Consider the following 20299-nt stretch of genomic DNA (forward strand, 5'->3'; position numbering starts at 1 on the left):
GTTTGAGTTCAAGTGTGGAATGTGCGTTTCCCCAGGCTCATTGGGACTCATGGCCCGCCAATCTAAACTATTTTGGGTGTTGTCCTCTCGGGTGACATTTTGTAGGGTATTGCTCAGAAATAGCGAGGCTTTTCTTCATTGCTAGATGCAGAATAAGCACTTCAAGAGGCTTGGGTCGGGCTGTAGCTATACTTCTTAACAGCTATCCCTTGGTTATTCATCTCTGTTACTAGTGGTGGTCCTGAGGGATGTGTAAGAGGCAGCAGGATTAAGTATCTGTAGTGTTTTATCCCTTAAAACGCAGGGACCCGTGTGGGTGACCATAGGGGTTATTATCGTGTAGTGCATCTCCCTTTTTAGGAAAGTTCACACTTGTCTTCTTTTTTTTTCCTTTAATGGTAGGACTTAATGGAGGATTTAATGGTAATGTTTTCTGAAAGTCGAGTATTTATTATTCTGAATGACTACTGGGTTAATATGAAAGAAGTGTGGTTTTAGTTAAGCATTGAAGTCAGTGTAAAGAAGTGACTGTGGCACCCCAGTTCATACTGAATTAGCAAATAATACAAGAGGATAGCAAGCTCTCTCACACTTAGACACACACAGTGCAAGATACTGTCAATATACGGTGAATTGTTCAGTTGCAGTGTAGAATGTTAATATCTTGGGGCGAAGAAAAGAAAGTGCTCCAGATGGGCTGTGGCACTTGGGGAAGTTCTGTGAAGGTGGGTAGGTTTTGAGGATCTGGGTATGTTTTTCACACATCAGTAAGAAGTGGATAGGCAGAGTGTAGGAGCCTTCCAGGTGTACATGGCAGCCTGTCCTTATAAGCAACGCAGGCAGTGAGGCTGACGAGTCTGGGAGTTGTGAGAAGATGACCCGCAGGACATCACTGAAGAGCACAGGTTAGTGGATTTTGGGAGGCAGGTTGTGGAGATATAAAATGGGGCTAGATTATAGAGGATCTTCAAAGTTAGCAAAGTTAAGATTTTGTGTAATAGGCAGTAGAGAGCTTGTGTAAGCTTTTTTATTCTAGGCAAGCCACCTTGCAGACCACTGCTTAAGAAGATTGACTGTAGCAGTTTGCAGTGTGGAACGGGGAAAGATGGTGAAAGTTCCAAGTAGGAGGCTAGGGCCGCCATTCATGGGTAAGATGAAGAGGACCGAGACAGTAGAGATGATATATTGATAATTGTAACCAAATCAGGAGTAATTGTTGCAACAGCATAACACGTTTACATATTTGCTGATGTAATTACTCAAGGGTCATACCAAAAAAAGGGATGGGGGTTTCACATTATGGAAACCTTGGAATTCTCTGTCTTACGGTGGGAGACAGAACCCAGTGTAGTGTAGATAAAAGTGTAATTTTAATTCCCAGAGAAAGACTGACGTCTTACGGGAGAAATTAGTAGATTCCCAACGTGACTACCTACTTTTAAAGCTTCAGCCTTTACCAATTGCCAATATGTCTTATTTACCGATATGTCTTATTTCCACATATATCTAAAAAGTAGGTTTTACTTTCAGGCTGATATTTTCTTAATCAATGTGGATGCTATTATTAATACTTTTATTTACTGTAATACTCAACAGGATTTGCTGAATGGATTTTAAGTCTTCCCCATAATAACATTAATTTTTTGGTAAACTTTTTATATTAGAATTAATGATTAGTATTTATTTTTTAGCAATAAAAATATTTGTGTCTACTGATGATTTAAATAAGTTCATTACTGGTGGAGCACTTGGGTACATTATATGTAGGTGTAAGAGATTCTGTAGTGAGAGGATAAATCTTTCAGTCAAGATGATGGTACATAAAGCTAACTGTATTGATTGTTCTTTAATGATGCTTTGTGCTGCCAAAGTCATTTGAGCTGGATCTGAATCAGATCCAGTTGGCAAAGCTTCCCCATATGTGGAGCTCTCATAAATCCTGCAGGCACACAGATCTAATACAGTGTGATGAGAGAGCTGCTGGGAGAAAAAATTGATTACAGGGTTGCAGACAATATCATTAACATTTCTTGCCATGATACACCAGATGTCTTCCCTAATAGACTATTTTTGTTAATTTAGTTTTTATAGGATAGCATTGATTGCATCATAATTTAACTTTCTTTGCATATTCAGGTATATGTGATCTGTGTTTCTACACTAATGATGGAATAAACATCAGATTTAATTTTGTAAGTTTTAACTTATCTGTTCATTTTTCTATCTGCTGGAGAGGCAACATTTTTACTTGTACTGAGAATCTGTTAGCTTGGATGTTTTCTAGTAAAAAGTACTGTGTTCAGTGGTGGGGAGGGAGTAGTGAGGGAGGTAGGAAGGCAAAGATAACATTGCCCAGAACCTCCCTAAACTGGTCAGAAATGATTCTACCCGCCAGCTGATTTACATAGAAACCACATGGCACCATGACAGAGGCTCTAGCCGAAGCAGGAAAGGTACAACCTTTCAAGGGGACATACATGCACATTTATCTCCATTGTCAAGGGTGTGGCTCTGGAGGACAGGAATCATGTTGGCTGCACCCATCCTCTTCCTCACTAGAAGATCAAGGACTAGTGAGGATATTAGTTAGCATCTTAATTCTTTTAGCCATATCTTTTTGTGTTTGACCTCTTTTGAGTGGTTAACACACATAATAGGACAGTTGTAGGGGTGGTTTGAACTGTTTTATTTGTGTAGTGTTTTGTTGTTGTTGTTGTTTTTGTTTTGAGACAGAGTCTCACTCTGTTGTGCAGGCTGGAGTGCAGTGGCATGATCTCGGCTCACTGCAACCTCCATCTCTTGGGTTTAAGTGATTCTCCTGCCTCAGCCTCCTGAGTAGCTGGGATTACAGGTGTGGGCTACCACACCTGGCTAGTTTTTGTATTTTTAGTAGAGACAGTGTTTTGTCTTATTGGCCAGGCTGGTCTTGAACTCCTGACCTCAAGTGATCCTCTCATCTTGGCTTCCCAAAGTGTTGGGATTACAGGCGTGAGCCACTGTACCTGGCTGTGTATGTTTTGTTGTTGTTGTTTTTTGAGGCAGAGTCTTGCTCTGTCACCGAGGCTGGAGTACAGTGGCATGATCTCAGCTCACTGCAACCTCCACCTCCTGGGTTCAAGCAATTCTCCTGCCTCAGCTTCCCGAGTAGCTGGGACTACAGGTGCATTCCACTACACCCGGCAATTTCTTTTGTATTTTTAGTAGAGATGGGGTTTCACTGTGTTAGCCAGTATGATCTTGATCTCCTGACCTCATGATCCACCCACCTAGGCCTCCCAAAGTGCTGGGATTAGAGGTGTGAGCCACCGCGCCTGGTGTATGTGTGTGTTTTTTTTTTTTTTTTTTAAATCATTATTTTTGTTGTGCATTTTCCATTAGGGAACTTTTTTTTCTTTTGACATGTTTCTTGGTAACATAGGATATGTTAACCTTTCTAACTCTTAGTTTTCTCACTTGTAGTATGGGTATAATAATACTACTGTCTATGACAAAGCGTTGTTGCAAAAATTCAATAAAATAATTCATTAAATTTCTTAGCACCATACTTAGCATATAGCAAGCATACATTAAGCATTGTCTATTATCCTATAAGACTTGAATTATACAAATTCTGGTCATTCTTTCTTTCTTTCTTTATTTTTTTGAGATGGAGTCTTGCTCTGTCGCCCAGGCTGGAGTGTAATGGCACGGTTTTGGCTCATTGCACCTCTGCCTCCCGGGTTCGAACGACTCTCCTGCCTCAGCCTCTGGAGTAGCTGGGATTACAGGCATCCACCACCATGCCTGGCTAATTTTTGTATTTTTAGTAGAGATAGGGTTTCACCATTTTGGCCAGGCTGGTCTCGAACTGCTGACCTTGTGATCTGCCCGCCTCGGCCTCCCAAAGTGCTGGGATTACAGGCGTGAGCCACTGTGCCCGGCCCAAATTCTCGTCATTCTTAATCTGAAATCCATAAAGTCTCTTGAGTTTTAGAGGGTCTGTGAACATCCCGAAATTGCTGGCAAAGTCTCCTATATATGTGCATTTTTCTGGAAAGAGGATCTATACTTTTTGACTATGGATGCTAATCAGTAGATTGCTTAGGTGTCGAAAATAATTTAAAAGTTAAGATTAAAAACAGTGAAGGTTCTGCTGTTTGTCATTTAAAACCTCACCTCAGCCCGGGCATGATGGCTCACGCCTGTAATCCCCAGCACTTTGGGAGGCTGGGGCGGTTGGGTCACTTGAGCTCAGGAGTTCAAGACTGGCCTGGACAACATGGTGAAATCCCATCTCTGCAAAAAAATGAAAAATTATCTGGGTGTGGTGGCATGTGTCTGCAGTCCCAGCTACTCAGGAGGCTGAGGTGGGAGGCTCGACTGAACTCAGTCAAACCAGTGTTAATAGAGTTATTTTTGCTGAAGTAAGTCACTTACCATTAGTAAGTATCACTTCTAACATTAGTGCTTTCCATGCTTGATACTATGGTACCATTGAAGAATTAAAAATGAAAATTTATTATAAAATGCTCTTTTGGAAATGCTGATTGTGTTAGTTTGTTACCTACTTGTTGCTTAGAAAGAACTCCAATCTGGTTGCTTTTTTAGTGGTGCAGAAGTTTATAGAGGCTATATTGCTTTTTCATTATTTACTGTGGCTTCCCTGCTTTGGCATACTTCCCCATTAAATATGCCAAAAATAACCATTGATAAAGATCATGAGACATTGCTTTTTCTATTTGATTTTAGTGAAAGATATTAAGATGGCTGGATTTTCAGAAGAATTGCTAATACAAATGTTGGGATTAATCCAGCTACCCTAAATGAAAGATGATTACTAGTTGTCGACTTATAATGTAACAAATTAAGAAAATTCTGAAAGCACCCAGCTGACCTATAATGCCAAGGCTGACTGCTACTGGCATCAGAGAACCCGTCTGGGCCTGCTTTCAGCTCTGTTCCTTTCACCTGGAGCAGTTGTTGTGTCTGCTTCCCCATAAAAGCTAATTGTCAGTTAATTTTTTTTTTTGGGGGGATTTAGGGTCTTGCTCTGTTGCCCAGGCTGAAGAGCAGTGATGCGGTCTCAACTCACTGCAACCTCCATCTCCTGGGTTCAAGCAGTTCTCCTGCCTCAGCCTCCCGAGTAGCTGAGATTACAGGCATGTGCCACCACACCTGGCTAATTTTTGTATTTTTAGTAGAGATGGGGTTTCACCATGTTGGCCAGGCTGATCTTGAACTCCTGACCTCAGGTGATCTCCTGCCTCGGCCTCCCAAAGTGCTGGGATTACAGGAATGAGCCACCATGCCCGGCCTAATTTTTGTATTTTTAGTAGAGACAGGGTTTCACCATGTTGGCCAGGCTGGTCTCAAACTGACCTCAAGTGATCTTCCTGCCTTGGGTTCCCAAAGTGTTGGGATTTCAGGCGTGAGCCACTGTGCCCAATTTATTCTTAAGACTGTCTTTTCATCATATTCATCATCTTTTTTCCAAAAGGGGCATCAAGCCGCATTTTTAGATCACAAATATCAATAACCCTATGCTTTTATAACTGCCTACAATTTAAATGCCTTTTTGTTACCGTAGGCATATATTAGATTTAATGATCCTTTGCAAGTTTTATTGAGCTGCTGCTTCTTCTTTCAGGGATAGTGCATTGCTCTTTATTACTTACAGGCACTGTTAGGACTTTCAGCCCTGCCTTTCTTGGGGTATTTCATGTTTTGGGGGTTTTTTTTGTTGGTTTTACAGACAGGGTCTCACTCTGTCACCCAGGCAAGGGTGTAGTGGCACCATTCTGGCTCACTGCAGCCCCAGCCTCCTGGGCTCAGGTGATTCTCCTTTTTCAGCTTCTCATGTAGCTAGGACTATAGGTGCCTGCTACCTAAAATTTAAAAATTTTTTAAATTTTTGTAGAGACAGGGTCTCCCTATGTTGCCCAGGCTGGTCTTGAACTCCTGGCCTCAAGGGATCCTCCTGTGTCAGTACCCCAAAGTGCTAAGATTACAAAGCCACTTGGTACAGCCCTTGTTCCGTACTATTTGAAAAAATATCTGAACAGCTGGGTGTGGTGGCTCATGCCTATAATCCCAGCACCTTGGGAGGCTAAGGAGAGAGGAGTGCTTGAGGCCATGAGTTCAAGACCAGCTTGAACTGGTCAGACCAGTCTCTGACCAGACCCTGTCTCTACAGAAAGTAAAAAAAACAAAAACAAAAACGTTAGGCCGGGTGTGGTGGCTCACACCTATAATCCCAGCACTTTGGGAGGCCGAGGTGGGTGGATCACTTGAAGTCAGGAGTTCGAGGCCAACCTGGCCAACATGGCGAAACCCTGTCTCTACTAAAAATACAAAAATTAGCCAGGCGTGGTGGTGGGCGCCTGTAATTCCAGCTACTTAGGAGGTTGAGGCAGGAGAATCGCTTGAACTCAGGAGGAAGAGGTTCCAGTGAGCTGAGATCACACCACTGCACTCAAGCCTGGGCAACAGAGCCAGACTCCATCTCAAAAAAAAAAAAAAAAAAGCCAGATATGGTGTTGTGTGGCTGTAGTAGTACCAGGCTCTAGTACCAGCTACTCGGGAGGCTGAGCAGGAGGATTACTTGAACTCAGAAGTTCAAGGTTACACTGGAGCCTCGACGACAGAGCGAGACTCCGTCTCAAAAAAAAAAAAAACAAGAAATATATATAAAACAATATGTGGGGCTTCTTCTTCTAGGCTTTATTTTTAGCAATAGAACTGCCAAAGACATTTCAGGCCGTGGAAGTAAGCTTGTGGTTTTACTTATTCTAACTTTGTTTTGAGGATATCATAGTATTTTTTGATGGGAATATCTTTTTTTTTTTTTTTTGGAGACAGGGTCTCTCCCTGTGTTGCCCAGGCTGAAGTGCAGTGGCCTGATCATGGCTCACTGCAGCCTCAACCTCCCAGTCGCAGATGATCCTCCCACCTCAGCCTCCTGAGTAGCCGGGAATACAGGCGCTTGCCACCATACCCAGCTAATTTTTAAATTTTTTTAGAGATGGGGCTTTGCCACATTGCCCAGGCTGGTGTTGAACTCCTGGGCTCAAGGAATTCGCCTGCCTCAGCCTCTGAAAGGGTTAGGGTTACAGGTGTGAGCCACTGCGTCTGGCCAGCAATATCTTCTATAAATATCAAGGCCTTCAATGGAAGAAGAGATGGTACTCTTTCCCAAGGATATTAAATGTTTCTAAGGACTGGAGTGAAGTTGAAGTAATACACTTAAAGTTAATCCTTTTTTAGAGTCTATATAAATTACTATGCCTGGTGCCTGGAAGTTGCATTTTCAGTTCTTATCTTTGATCTCATGTTTTACGATTAGATCATATCAGGTACTTTGCCCATCCCCTTAAAATGAATGTATTTTTTCCCTCTTATCCCAAAATGTATTCTCTAAATGAAAATTTGAGAATAGAAAATCTTAGATTTTCAGCCTGTAAATAGCTTTTGTGTTCTTTTTTAGGAACTAGCAACCTATTTTCAAGAAACATGCTGTCTAAAAGGACAGAAGGGTGTGTATTTCCATCATGCTAGTTGATGTAAAGTTTGTTACTGTATTCCTCCCACCTTTTGGCTTTTCTCTCCTCATCCCATTGACATTCTTATGATGGAAGGAAAAAGGCGTCTTTTTTAGCTTGATTAAAACTTAATAGCTGAAGTAACCAAAACATTCATAAAATGAGGAGATTGAAACTGCTTACAGATTTAATTTTTCTCTGGAGCATCCTAAATATTTATTCCTTGGTAATTTCTTTTTAAACTATGTATATTAGTACTCCTAGCCATTAGTAAATTTTAGTTATAGCTTTTCTCCCTTTCACTTAAATTTCCTGGAACATAAATTTGGAAATTTTTAAAATTTAGAATCCGTCTTGAATTTTTTGAGGTGACAGCTAGGTAGACGTTAAAAGTAGATAGAATTTTTAAATCTTGAAAATAGAAATTATATTAAAAATATAATATTCTTTGTCACCTGTATCTGGAAGTTGGAAAGGTCGTGTAATTTCAACCATATTACATGGTAATTGGTGGAAAATAGTTGAATACTAGCTTCACCTATGTAATGTAAAACTTCGGTGTTGGCTGGGTGTGGTAACCCATGTCTGTAATCTCAGCACTTTGGGCGGCCAAGACTGGAGGATTGCTTGAACCTAGGGGTTTGAGACCAGCCTGGGCAACAAAGAAAGACCTTGTTTCTACAAAAAATTCAAAAGTTATCTGCTACTTTTAGGGCTGAGGTGGGAGGATTGTTTGAGCCCAGGAGACTGAGGCTGTAGTGCGCTGTAATCATGCCATTTTATTCCAGCCTGGGTGACAGAGTGAGACGCTGTCTCAAAAAAAAAAAAAAAAAAAAAAAAAAAAAATTGGTATTTAACACTTAAATTTGTTTTCTGCTGCCAGTAATGTAGATAATCTATTATCACTTTTTTTAGGTTTTTTTTGTTGTTGTTTTTTTTTTTTTTTTTGGAGATGGGGTCTTGCTCTGTTGCCCAGGTTGGAGTGCAGTGGCATGATTTTGGCATGATCACCTGCCTTCCAGATTCAGGTGATTCTCCTGCCTCAGCTTCCCAAGTAGCTGGGATTACAGTCACTCGCCACCACACCTGGCTAATTTTTGTATTTTTAGTAGCGATGGGGTTTCACCACGTTGGCCAGGGTGGTCTCGAACTCCCGACCTCAGGTGATCCACCCGCCTCAGCCTCCCAATCCAATCACGCTGGGATTACGGGGTGAGCCACTGTGCCCATCCTTTAGTTACCTCTTAAAGTAAGTTGGGAAGGCCAGGCTCAGTGGCTCACACCTGTAATCCCAGCACTTTGGGAGGCTGAGGCAGGTGGATCACGAGGTCAGGAGATTGAGACCATCCTGGATGACACGATGAAACCCCGTCTCTACTAAAAATACAAAAAATTAGCAGGGCATGGTGGCATGTGCCTGTAGTCCCAGCTACTTGGGAGGCTGAGGCAGGAGAATCGCTTGAACCCGGGAGGTGGAGGTTGCAGTGAGATCATGCCATTGCACTCCAACCTGGGTGACAGAGCGAGACTCCGTCTTGCGGGAAAAAAAAGAAAAAAGTTGGCAAAGAGTTGATTTGTCCTGTTTTTCAAGGGAATAACTAGATTTCACTTGACTGAAATTAGTTGGAGACATTGTTATATTGACTGACAAGAGATTTCATGGTACAATTTCCCATTGATCCATTAGGATTACAAAAAATTATCGGCTGTATGGGTGGCAAACACTTTTCTTGAGATTTTTCTTCAGTAAGATAAACCTCAATTCCAAGCATCACAGATTTTCTTGAAGCAGAAACTGTGCCTTACAGTTTAGCACAGAAGCAGGTGTTTTATGTAGTAGTGGAAGGGTTTAGAAATTGTGTGGTCAGTTGTTTGGACTTCAGAATGCATTTCTCTATAAACATAAACAGGTTTTTTTTTGGCAAGTTCGTAAATGTTAGTTTGAGTTTGTAATGTAGAGAAATACAGAAAGATCATTCCTTTATTGCCCACTTTACAGATATATGGACTTCCTTCCTCCCTCCTTCCCTCCTTTCCTTCCTTCCTCCCTCCCTTCCTTCCTTCCTCCCTCCCTCCCTTTTTTAAACTCCTCAGCTTGCTATTGCCTGGTACCTCCTCTTCCCCCACAGCAAAACAAAATTGAAAACCACCCGACCTCCTCTGTGTGGAGATGGAGCTCTGCCTCTGCCCTCCTTTCAGAGGCCCCTGCCTCATCCTTTTCCATTTCCTATCCCACCTCTACCTCTTAACACGTCTCAGCCTGTTATCTATTCTGTTTGGTTGTTGTTTTTAACTTTCTATTTGAAAATAATTTCAAGCTTACAGAGAAGTTGAAAGAGTAGTTCAGGGAACTGCAGTATACCCTTCCCCCAGATCATGGAGGTAGTTAAAAAACCTCACGTTTTTACTGTTAAAATCATCGTATCGGTTTGAATCATGTTGGTTACACATTGACTAGTTGTACGATCAGGTGACTCAATCTCTCAGAGTCCCACTGTCTTCACATGTAAGATGAGAATACTGATTCATTTGTGTCAGAGTCAAACCCAGGAATCCATACTCCTTTGAAGCACTTCTCAAAAGATTTTGATGGGTGGCCAGCATTAGCAAATGAAGGCTTGTCCCCAACTCCAGTAACCAGTGTAAAAGCAGATCTGATCTTGTCCTTTGCAGGATGTAGAACTTCTTCTTCTTTTTTATTTTTCTTTTTTTTTTTTGACACAGGGTCTCGCTTTGTCCCCCACCTAGAGTACAGTGGCATGTTCTGGGCTCACTGCAGCCTCGGCCTCTCTGTCTCAACCTCCTGAGTAGCTGGGACTACAGGCACGGGCCACCATGCCCTGCTAATTTTAAAATTTTTTGTAAAGACAGGGTCTCCTCCTTATATTGCTTACGTTGAGGATGTGGAACTTCTGATGCAGTTCCAGGGTCTTTCATGTTTTTGAAACTTGAGTATGTTTACTTCAAAAATAGTTTTTGTGTTCTTCTATATTACTTAATTTCCTGCCTTCCCCAATACACAAATTAGGTATAATTTGTGTGCTTATATCCCTAATGCAGCTATAAAAGGCAGTTTATAAATTAATTTCAAACCAAACTACAAAACCAATAAAGTTCTAACTACCAACATTAATTTATTAGACTGGGCGATGATATTGTGAAATAACTAGCCACTTGTGATGTAACTGTTACTGCTTCCTTATGGTCCGTGTTCTTGGATGCTGGGTTGGTGCCTGGCTTGTGTAGATGGCTGGATTCCTTGTAATGACTCAGTTTTCCTGTCACTTTTCTTTCAGTTATTGCCACTCAGAAACCATCAGTGTAAATACAGCTTGCCATGAAGTGACTTTGCCTTTGTTTGGCATAAATGTGCCCTTGGCAAATTGAGTACATCTTGTTTATTTACCAGCTTGTGATAATTATGGTAGTACTACTTAGTTATATGTAAACTTCGAGCCAAAATCTTGTGCCTCTGAACTGTATTAATGAAGTTGTAAAACATGTAATTCCAAAAATGAATGTTAAAAATATTAAGGTATACATTGAAATCAAAAATAAAAGTGAGCCTCTCCTCTCCACCTCCCACTTCCAGTCATCTCTCGCTTCTGCCTGAGAGGCGCTGTCAGCCAGCATCGTTCTCACATCATGCCTCTGTATGTGTCTGTCCTCTTAGCTAGATTAAGAGAAGGGGCTGTGTTTCATTCACCTTTTTGTCCCCAGTGTCTGGAACAGTTCCTGGCTCTGAGAAATTGCCCCCTATCCATTGTATTGATAGTTTGTTTTAATTACAAGACAGAAAAGTCACATTGATTTTTTTTTTTTAATCAGATGAAGAAAGATTTCTTTTAAACAAATAAATTAAATGCATGGGACTGTTAACACAAAGGATAGCACTTAATACCGTCAGGAGAAAGATTGGCCAATACTAGCTAGAAAATTCTGCTGTGTGTAAGTTTTTTGGTTTTGTTTTTGTTTTTTAAAAAGGAAGTGACTGTTGGGTGTCTCTCTACCTTGCTTTCTACCTCCCTTGTAAAGGAGAGGGGCACGGAACCAAACGGGTATTCCTGGCTATAGTTTTAGTAATTTTAGTAGGTAGACATCAGTATATAGCTCAAGTTTAGTTTTTTTTTTTCTTTTTTTTTTCCTGAACTATTGGAATTCTTATGGGCTTCTATAACTTATAAAACATATACATGCATATAAATTTTCCAGTGAACATAGCATGAGGCTGTTTTATTATGTTTTGCTTTTCAATTTTTTTTTTTTTTTTTTTTGAGATGGAGTCTCACTCTTGTCACCAGGCTGGAGTGCAGTGGCGCAGTCTCAGCTCACTGCAGCCTCCACCACCCAGGTTCAAGTGATTCTCCTGCCTCAGCCTCCCGAGTAGCTGGGACTACAGGCGCCCACCACCACACCACCACGCCTGGCTGATTTTTTTGTATTTTTAGTAGAGACAGGGTTTCACCATGTTGGCCAGGATGGTCTCGATCTCTTGACCTCGTGATCCACCCACCTTGGCCTCCCAAAGTGCTGGGATTACAGGCGTGAGCCACCGCACCCAGACTGCTTTTCATTTCTTTATGTCTGGCCATTATGTAATGCTGATTTTTGGCGTTTTGAATTTTTATTAGAGAGAAGTATACTGTGCTTTTACAACAGGTAAGTGATTGCCACACAAAGGGTGTGCTTTTGTTGTGAGGCTGCTGCCCTTGGTTGCAGCCTACAGACAGTGAAGTTTCTCCTTGATGCCTGATTAGAATGGAGAACACTGCTGCACTGCCACAGGGCCTTGTAACGATGGATAGTTTGGATGGAAAGGCAGAAGGACCTAAAAAGGCAGCTGTCAAATGCCTTCAGTCCTCTCTAATAGAAGAGAGAGAGAGAGAGAGAGTGAGAGAGAGAGAGTGTGTGTGTGTGTGTGTGTGTGTGTGTGTGTACCTTGGACATGAAGGCAGTTGGGATTAAGGTACCTCAATCCAAAGTATCATGGAAAGATGTTTGAGAATAACATCTTAAGGCAAATTACCAGCATAAATGATTGCTCCCACCTCCCACTCTCAAACAGTCTGTCACCACAGTGACACCCACTGTCACGTGGTCTGTACCCCCCACTCCCTGGAAGGGGGTACTAATTATTCACAGCAACAGTGATAATGGATAGTAGGGTAGTGTAACTGGATTGGGGAACATTCTCTCAGTGATGTAGTTTGATTTGTACTTGAATGAAAAAGTATTGGCTTGGCCGGGCATAGTGGCTCATCCCTGTAATCCCAGCACTTTGGGAGGCTGAGGAGGATGGGTCACTTGAGGTCAGCAGTCTGAAACCAGCCTGGCCCACATGGTGAAACCCCGTCTCTACTAAAAATACAAAACAGCTGGGCGTGGTGGTGCACGCTTGTAATCCCAGCAACTTGGGAGGCTGAGGCAGGAGAACTGCTTGAACCCAGAAGGTGGAGGTTGCAGTGAGCTGAGATCACACCACTGTACTCCAACCTGGCTGACACAGCAAGACTGTCTCAAAAAAAAAAAAAAAAAAAGTTTGGGAGACCGAGGCAGGCGGATCATGAGGTGAGGAGATAGAGACCATCCTGGCTAACACGGTGAAACCCCGTCTCTACTAAAAATACAAAAAATTAGCCAGGCATGGTGGCGGGCGCCTGTAGTCCTAGCTACTTGGGAGGCTGAGGCAGGAGAATGGCGTGAATCCTGGAGGCAGAGCTTGCAGTGAGCCGAGATCGAACCACTGCACTCCAGCCTGGGTGACACAGCAAGACTCTGTCTCAAAAAAAAAAAAAAGTATTGGCTTGTTTTCAGTGTAATTTTTTCTGTGTTTTGAGTACTTTTTTAGTATTTAAAGATGCAGGGACACTCTTAAATTAATATTACTGCTAACTTTAGTATTTGGTTAATTTTCTCTGGAAGGTGGGGGACTTTCTGATCTTCCTATGTCAGGATAAGGAAATAATGACTGATTTCACTATCACTTCCCCCTGGCTTTTTCTTTTGTTACTGGCATTGTCTTGGATATATTAGAAATATCCACAGATGTCCAGAGAATTGGCACAGCTATTATTATGATTTTCAATCTGCTCTTAAGATACTGAGCAGATTTGTTAACAAACAAGTTGGAAATGCACAAAGATATCTGATGAATTGTTTAAAAATTCTTAAAGAAAAACAGCTGGCAAATGGTAATTGACAGATAGATGTGTTTAATCTGTAGGACTTGAAGTGCTGCTATGGTATATTAGTCTGTTCTCAGGCCGCTAATTAAGACATACGGAGACTGGGTGATTTATAAAGGAAGGAGGTTTAATGGACTCTCACAGTTCCATGTGGCTGGGGAGGTCTCACAATCATGGTGGAAGGCAAAGGAGAAGCAAAGGCACATCTTAAATGGTGGCAGACAAGAGAGTTTGTGCAGGGAAACTCCCATTTATGAAACCATCAGATCTTCTGAGACATATTTTCTACCGTGAGAACAGTATGAGGGAAACCACCCCCGTGATCCATTTATCTCCACCTAGCCCCTGTCCTTGGCACGTGGGCATTATTACAGTTCAAAGTCAGATTTAGGTGGGACACAGCCAACCATATAATATGGTTACTGTGGTTTAAGTAGGCAGACACATCTTCGAGACCAGGATTTTCTCTACAAATGGATGAGGAATGGCACGGAATCCTAGGTGACAGTTTAAGGATTGCATGGCAGAAAAGGCTCTGTGATTAAATTCTCTGATGTTGTCACTGAGCTGTAAGGCTGGAGATAACACTGTCTCCTTCTGCTGAAAATAAGAATCAATACTCACTCCTTGATGGGCTGAATTATTAAAAAGAGCCCTTCTTACAGTGTTTCATTATCTGGGATTTGCCTCAGCTGGTGATTTGTCAGTGGCACAGGGAGATTTGTGAGGCATTTCATATTAAAATTAGTCAGTAGCCGGTGAATCCCTTTGGATAATTCTCTTCCGTTTTACAGTGCTCCTGAATAGATTTGTGATTTATTTTTGCCTAAGTAGCTTTGTGTTTTTTTTGGAATTATTAAAAGAGGGTTGGACATCTACACACTTTTTTTTAACCTTGTTTTTCCTCATATTCTCTGTGTTTAACAGTTTAGTATTGGCCTTAGCAAACATCAAATATATTTGCCTGGTACATTGACCTGACACTTGATTAACACACATTGAACTTGATGTTTTTCCTGTATGAAGGAAGTTATACAAGATGTTGGGCTTGCTTTTTTCTTTGATTTTAACCGTGGACAGGGTTGGGGTTGTTAATTGTTAGGTGGCTGGTAGGATTTCAGCTCCTCGATTGAAAAAGAAAAACAGCCCATCTCGTGAGCCTCAGTGACCAAAAGAAATAGTCACTGTGTCATTTGGGTGCTCGTCGTGTCTCATCCCAGTGTAGTGTGATGGCTAGGGAGCAAAGAGAAGGCGAGCCTCCGAGGGTAATCCCTGCCCGCTGTCCTCCAGGCTGGGAGAAGTTCTGCAGGAGGTCCTCTCATGGGCGGTGCTTACTGGGCTTGTCAGTTGGAACAGCACAATTGCAATCTGCTGGGGGATGTTTGCAGCCTTCTGCCTTCTGTCTAAGGAGAGGTAAGACTCTCTACTTCAGTGTTTTGAAGTCAGTGCTGTGGTGTATTTACATTCTGCTGGTGGAGACAGTACTGTTCATGAAAGATTTTTTGGTTCAGCCTCAGGAAGAGTATGGGCAAAGCTGTGTTAGAAGACGTTGATCTCTGTAGCAAAACCATGAGGTGAGGCTAAACAACAGTGTAATCTCACATTTCTGCTTCCCTGAAAAACTCATCAGATTTGAAAATCTTTTTCTCTGGCATGGAGGGGAGAGGGTTGAGTGGAAAGGGAGACTGATTTAACAAAGGGCAGAAAGAAACAGAGGTCTTTGAAATCCAGATGGTCGACTTCTAGTAACAGAGCACTGGATGTGGTTTCTGTGTGTGGAATCCAGCCCTGGTGGGTGTCCAGCTGCCACGAGAGGCTGTGGAGTGACGGAGGACCGTCCTGGAAGAAACAGAGTCAGGTCTGGTTCCTGTGTGAGAGTCATTGGAGAGAACCGTGCTGCCTCAGAACGGTGCAACCCACCCAGCACCCAGCTCCATGACGTTGCTTCTGCTGGAGGGCCGGAAATGCCCTTCACGTCCCACCTGTCACCTGCTGGAGTCAGCGCCATCGTCTCATAGGTGGTTAACTGTTTTTTCTTCTGTCCAGTGTGTTCCTAGTTGTTTGTTTCCTGTTTCCCCTACCAGATTCACAGCTCGTATGTTCGTTCCTGCTTAGTCCATGGGAGGGAGTCTGGGAGCAAGAGCGAGGTGGCAGTACAGCAGGCTGGCTTGCTGTACACTTTATAATTCCAGCAAGGAAATCTTTCGAATACACACTTGCATTCTGTCACAGTAATGTGGAGAACACATCTAGGGTTTTCAGCTTGTTTTATTCAGCTGCCTGGAGTAGTTAGAATTTTTCTGAGCATATTGCTTCCCCCAACCCCATGAGGCGGGAAAGAGATGTTTAGAGACATATTTCTCTTTTAGGAAGAAATGCAGAACCACTGAGACCTGGACAACTGTTGGTCTTATTTTCTGCTTGGATGAAATACCTTCCTGCTGTTTCTTAAGGAAATATAGTTATCCATCCTCACAGTCACAGCTGAATACCAGGCAGTTGGTTGAATAGTGAGTTCTTCTAGAAGATGGACTGAAAAACTGTCAACAGGATTGATCATTTAAAAAAAAAAATCCAGTGAAATGTTTATTTAAAAAATTAATTGAGCTCCCTTGCTTTTAGAGACTTGACTATTGTCTAGATCAGATCTTGTCTCGAGTGTGCACATTCATATATAACAGGGCTGTGAATCAGACTGGGAAAGCCTGTGCTGCAGACATTCTTCCCTCCCCAGCAAACACAGGACAGGGGGTTCTTGGCACATTGTCAGATAAATTCTTTTCTATCTACATGTTTTAATTATGAAATTTTAATGTTGATTTTCATTCTGTTTTCCAATCCCATATATTTTTTCCTTCTCATTGGTTTATTGTATGGGTTATCATTTCAGTGACCTGGTTTGACAAGCGGCAACACGAATTTCTTTGAGAATTCAAATGTTCATTTAAAAATTAGCATCAGGGGCTGGGCACAGTGGCTCACACCTGTAATCCTGGCACTTTGGGAGGCTGAGGCAGCGGGTGGATCGCTTGAGTTCAGGAGTTCGAGACCAGCCTGGGCAACATGGCAAAACCCCGTCGCTATAAATAATATAAAAATTAGCTGGACAAGGTGGCGCTCACCTCTAGTCCCAGCTGCTTAGGAGGCTGAGGCCAGAGGATCAGTTGAACCTGGGAGGTTGAGGCTGCAGTGAGCCATGATCACGCCACTGCACTCTGGCCTGGGTGACAAAGGAAGTCCCTGTCTCAAAAAAAAAAAAAAAAAAAAAAATTAGCATCAGTACAAATTAAATGATTAAGCATTTGCTTTTTCAGCTACATATGAGACAGGTAACCCAGTTAACTTTATTGGCTCATGCCCTGGGCATCTGTCATGTTAATGCTTTTGACCTTTCTTAAAGATTATTAAAGGTGAAATTTCTTGCAGGTCAGGGGGGTTTGTACTTGAACACCACCAGGTACCTTGTGTCAGCGCTGTTTCCAAAGATAGACACACTGTGTGGTAAATCTTTTCAGTTAATTTATTAGAGAAAATTATTTTCTGGCCAGGTGTGGTAGCTCACATCTATAATCCCAGCACTTTGGGGAGTTGGAGATGGGAGGATCACTTGAGGCCAGGAGTTTGAGACCAGCCCTGGCAACTTAGCAAGACCTTGTCTGTACCAGAAAAAAAAAAAAAGAGCCAGGCATGGTAGCTTGTGGCTATAGTCCCAACTACTTGGGAGGCCACAGACAAGAGAATTGCTTGAGCATAGGAGGTCCAGGTTATAGTGAGCTTATGATTGTACTACTACACCCCAGCCTGGGTAACAGAGCAAGACCCTGTCTTAGTTAAATTAAAAAAAAAAAGAGAGAGAGAAAGAGTAATTTATTTTCCTACAAACTGGGTTTGTCTGTAAGAGAAAATATCAGTGCAATTCACTAGATTTTAATGTCATATTCTGACTTGTGTCTGAGAAACCGATTGGAGATGTTTTGTATTTGGGTCAACTTTTTAAAAGACAAATCTTATGTCTCATGAATTAAGACTGCATATGTATACACACCAAAGTGTTTATGAGGCAGAAAGCTTGCTCCTACCAGTTTCTAGAGGAGAGCCATCCTGTTTTTTGCTGCTGCTCAGCCAGCTGATTCCGAACATTCTTACTATTGACAGGTTATTTTTGTACTCAGGGACAGCAAGCTTTTTCTATTAGGGGCCAGATAGTTTTTTCAGTTTTATTTTCTCTATGGCAACTACTCAACTTAGCCATAGACAATTTGTAAACAAATGAGCATGACTGTGTGGCCGTGTTTCAGTGAAACTTTATTTTACTGGATCACTTTATTTCTAGTGGATCAGTAGAGTCCAGGTGGTGTCTGGACATGGCCCGTGGGCCTATAGTTTGCTGAGGCCTGAGCTGGTGTAAACTTTTGGGGATTGGTGCCCTGAAGGAGTCACTCCAAAGCTTGCTTGCTTTCTTCATTGTAGCCTTGTGCCTGTGTAAGGTTTGAGGGTCATTTGCAGAGTTAGTGGGAATTGCATTTCTTCTTTCCTATATTATTTGAGTTGATGCATCCTTTTTTTTTTTTTAATATATCTGTATCTATACCAATACATCCCTCTAACCACTCCTCCTTCCATTAATTGTTTTTTGTATAGTGTACTAGTGGATAGGTATTGTAAGAACTCATTTTCACTAATGATCTTTAAGGATTTTTATAACATGTTTAAATGCTAGGAGCAATTGAATATTGCTTAAACATGCTTTTTCATCTTTTTTTCTTTGGCAGTTAGTTTGTTTCTGAAGGGAAAATATGACAGGAAAATATGTACATAATAAGATACATTAAAGTTTGTCCGAATTTTTCTTGTGGGTGTGTACTTTTTTTAATGTTGTAACAAAATATTCAGGACAACAGAAGAGTTTTTATTGGCATTTAATGATAAATATAACTTTTCTGTTTAGTATTTAATAGTTAAGTATGGATATGGACAAATAAATGCTTTAGCATTTTTTTATTCAGATGAAATAAAATGGTTGATAACCACATAGGCAAAGAAAATTTATCCAAAGAAAAATTAGTCCACAGTCACAGATAACATGGTAGATCCAAACCAGCAGGTTTTTTTTGTTTGTTTGTTTGTTTTTTTTGACACGGTCTTGCTCTGTCACCTAGGCTGGAATGAGTGGTGTGATCATAGAGCGCTGCAGCCTCAAGCTCCTGGGCTCAAGCGATCCTCCTGCCTCAGCCTTTTGAGTAGCTGGGACCACACAAGCACATGCCACCACACCTGGCTAATTTTGTAATGTTTTGTAGAGATGAAGTCTCACTATGTTGCCCAGGCTGGTATCAGACTCCTGGCCTTAAATGATCCTCCTGCCTTGGCCTCCCAAGGCACTGGGATTACAGGTGTGAGCCACTGTGCCTGGCCCTCTCAGCTTTTTAATAATATGCTTTTGCTCATCAGGGCCTCCTGGAAGTGAGTGGGGATGGCTCTCTGCCAGCCTTCTTTACCATCAAAAGAATGGTTCAGAGCGCATCTGATTGCCAGTGATTCTCAGAAGTCTTATTTATGCCAAAGGATAGTATGTTACTATTAACCATGACATTATTATTCAAACTGTCTTAAACATTATTATTTATTAATAGACTGTATTTAGATCTAGTATTAGTTGAGACTATATGTTATATGTAGAGGCTCAAATGTTGAGACTATATATATAGTATTTGCTCATAGTTCACTTGCTATATTGCTGGCTAAATTACTATAAAAATTGTCTGTGGTTTTTGCGCCTCTATCTACTTTCACAGATGCTTTGTTACCACTGTAAAATGCAGCACATTCTCACTGTAGCCATTAAATCTGACTTTATATTAACTAGTTGACTGTGACATTTTTGTCATATCTTTCTACCCAGTGGCATACACATTTTATGTGGTTTGTTGTAAGTACACACCTCTGATCATGTACAGCGTATTTTATGTACAATCGTGATGAGGTGATTTCACTTCATGGAGAGGTGAGTTGTTTTGGAAAGGGTACCTAGCTGGCTTTTGTTTGTGGGTCTATACTTGCTGGCCGTGTTACTTTAGATAAGCTATTTAACTTTTTAGGACATTAGTTTCCATAGTTGTCAAATCAAAATAATACCCATGCTACATGCTTCATAGGGTTATTCTCATGTGAGAATAAAAAGCAATAATGTAGTGCTGTGACATTTTTGTAGTGGTCTACAAATGTAGGAGCATCAGTTGTTGTTAGGATTTGCTGTTTATTATATAACCCCAAATCATAGTTGTTTAAGATAAACATCTATGTTCTCATATAAAACGAGGTGTTTTCGGGGTGTGCTGCCCAGGGTTGGTAGAGTGACCTAAAGCTCAGGTATCTAGTCTCCTCCTGTCTGCCCCGGTGCATGGTTTTCTTCTCAAGGTCTCGCCATGGTCCCAGATGGTGGCTGGAGCTACAGCCCCTAAAGTCCATGCTCTAGACCAGTGCTATTCAAATGGTGGCTCACCAGTAGGACTGTTTGCTACCAGTCCAGCAGGAGATGAATAGAGAAGCTGAGAGTATCTGCTTAGAAACTTTTCTAGCCGTTTAACATTGTAAAAA

The 20299-nt window shown here is 41.6% G+C and overlaps 1 protein-coding gene and 1 long non-coding RNA gene across 23 annotated transcripts in view; both read left to right on the top strand.

Annotated features, from left to right (window-relative positions):
- Nucleotides 1–20299, top strand: part of RERE (arginine-glutamic acid dipeptide repeats) — a 466431-nt gene that overhangs the window by 207060 nt on the left and 239072 nt on the right. The window contains exon 1 of one of the 22 annotated variants that reach the window (XM_054556971.2): nt 15650–15720. The exons of the other annotated variants lie outside the window; for them this stretch is intronic. The gene's annotated coding sequence lies outside the window, so the exon portion shown is untranslated. Of the gene's footprint in view, nt 1–15649; nt 15721–20299 lie in introns of those variants that run through there. 22 annotated transcript variants of the gene reach the window in all.
- LOC129059757 (uncharacterized) lies at nt 3–13078 on the top strand. The gene is made up of 3 exons (XR_008525842.2): nt 3–1148; nt 2137–2192; nt 7463–13078. It is a non-coding gene; the product is annotated as an uncharacterized LOC129059757 (long non-coding RNA).

This window comes from Pongo abelii, chromosome 1 (genome assembly GCF_028885655.2).
Source record: "Pongo abelii isolate AG06213 chromosome 1, NHGRI_mPonAbe1-v2.0_pri, whole genome shotgun sequence".
Classification (NCBI taxonomy): domain Eukaryota; kingdom Metazoa; phylum Chordata; class Mammalia; order Primates; family Hominidae; genus Pongo; species Pongo abelii.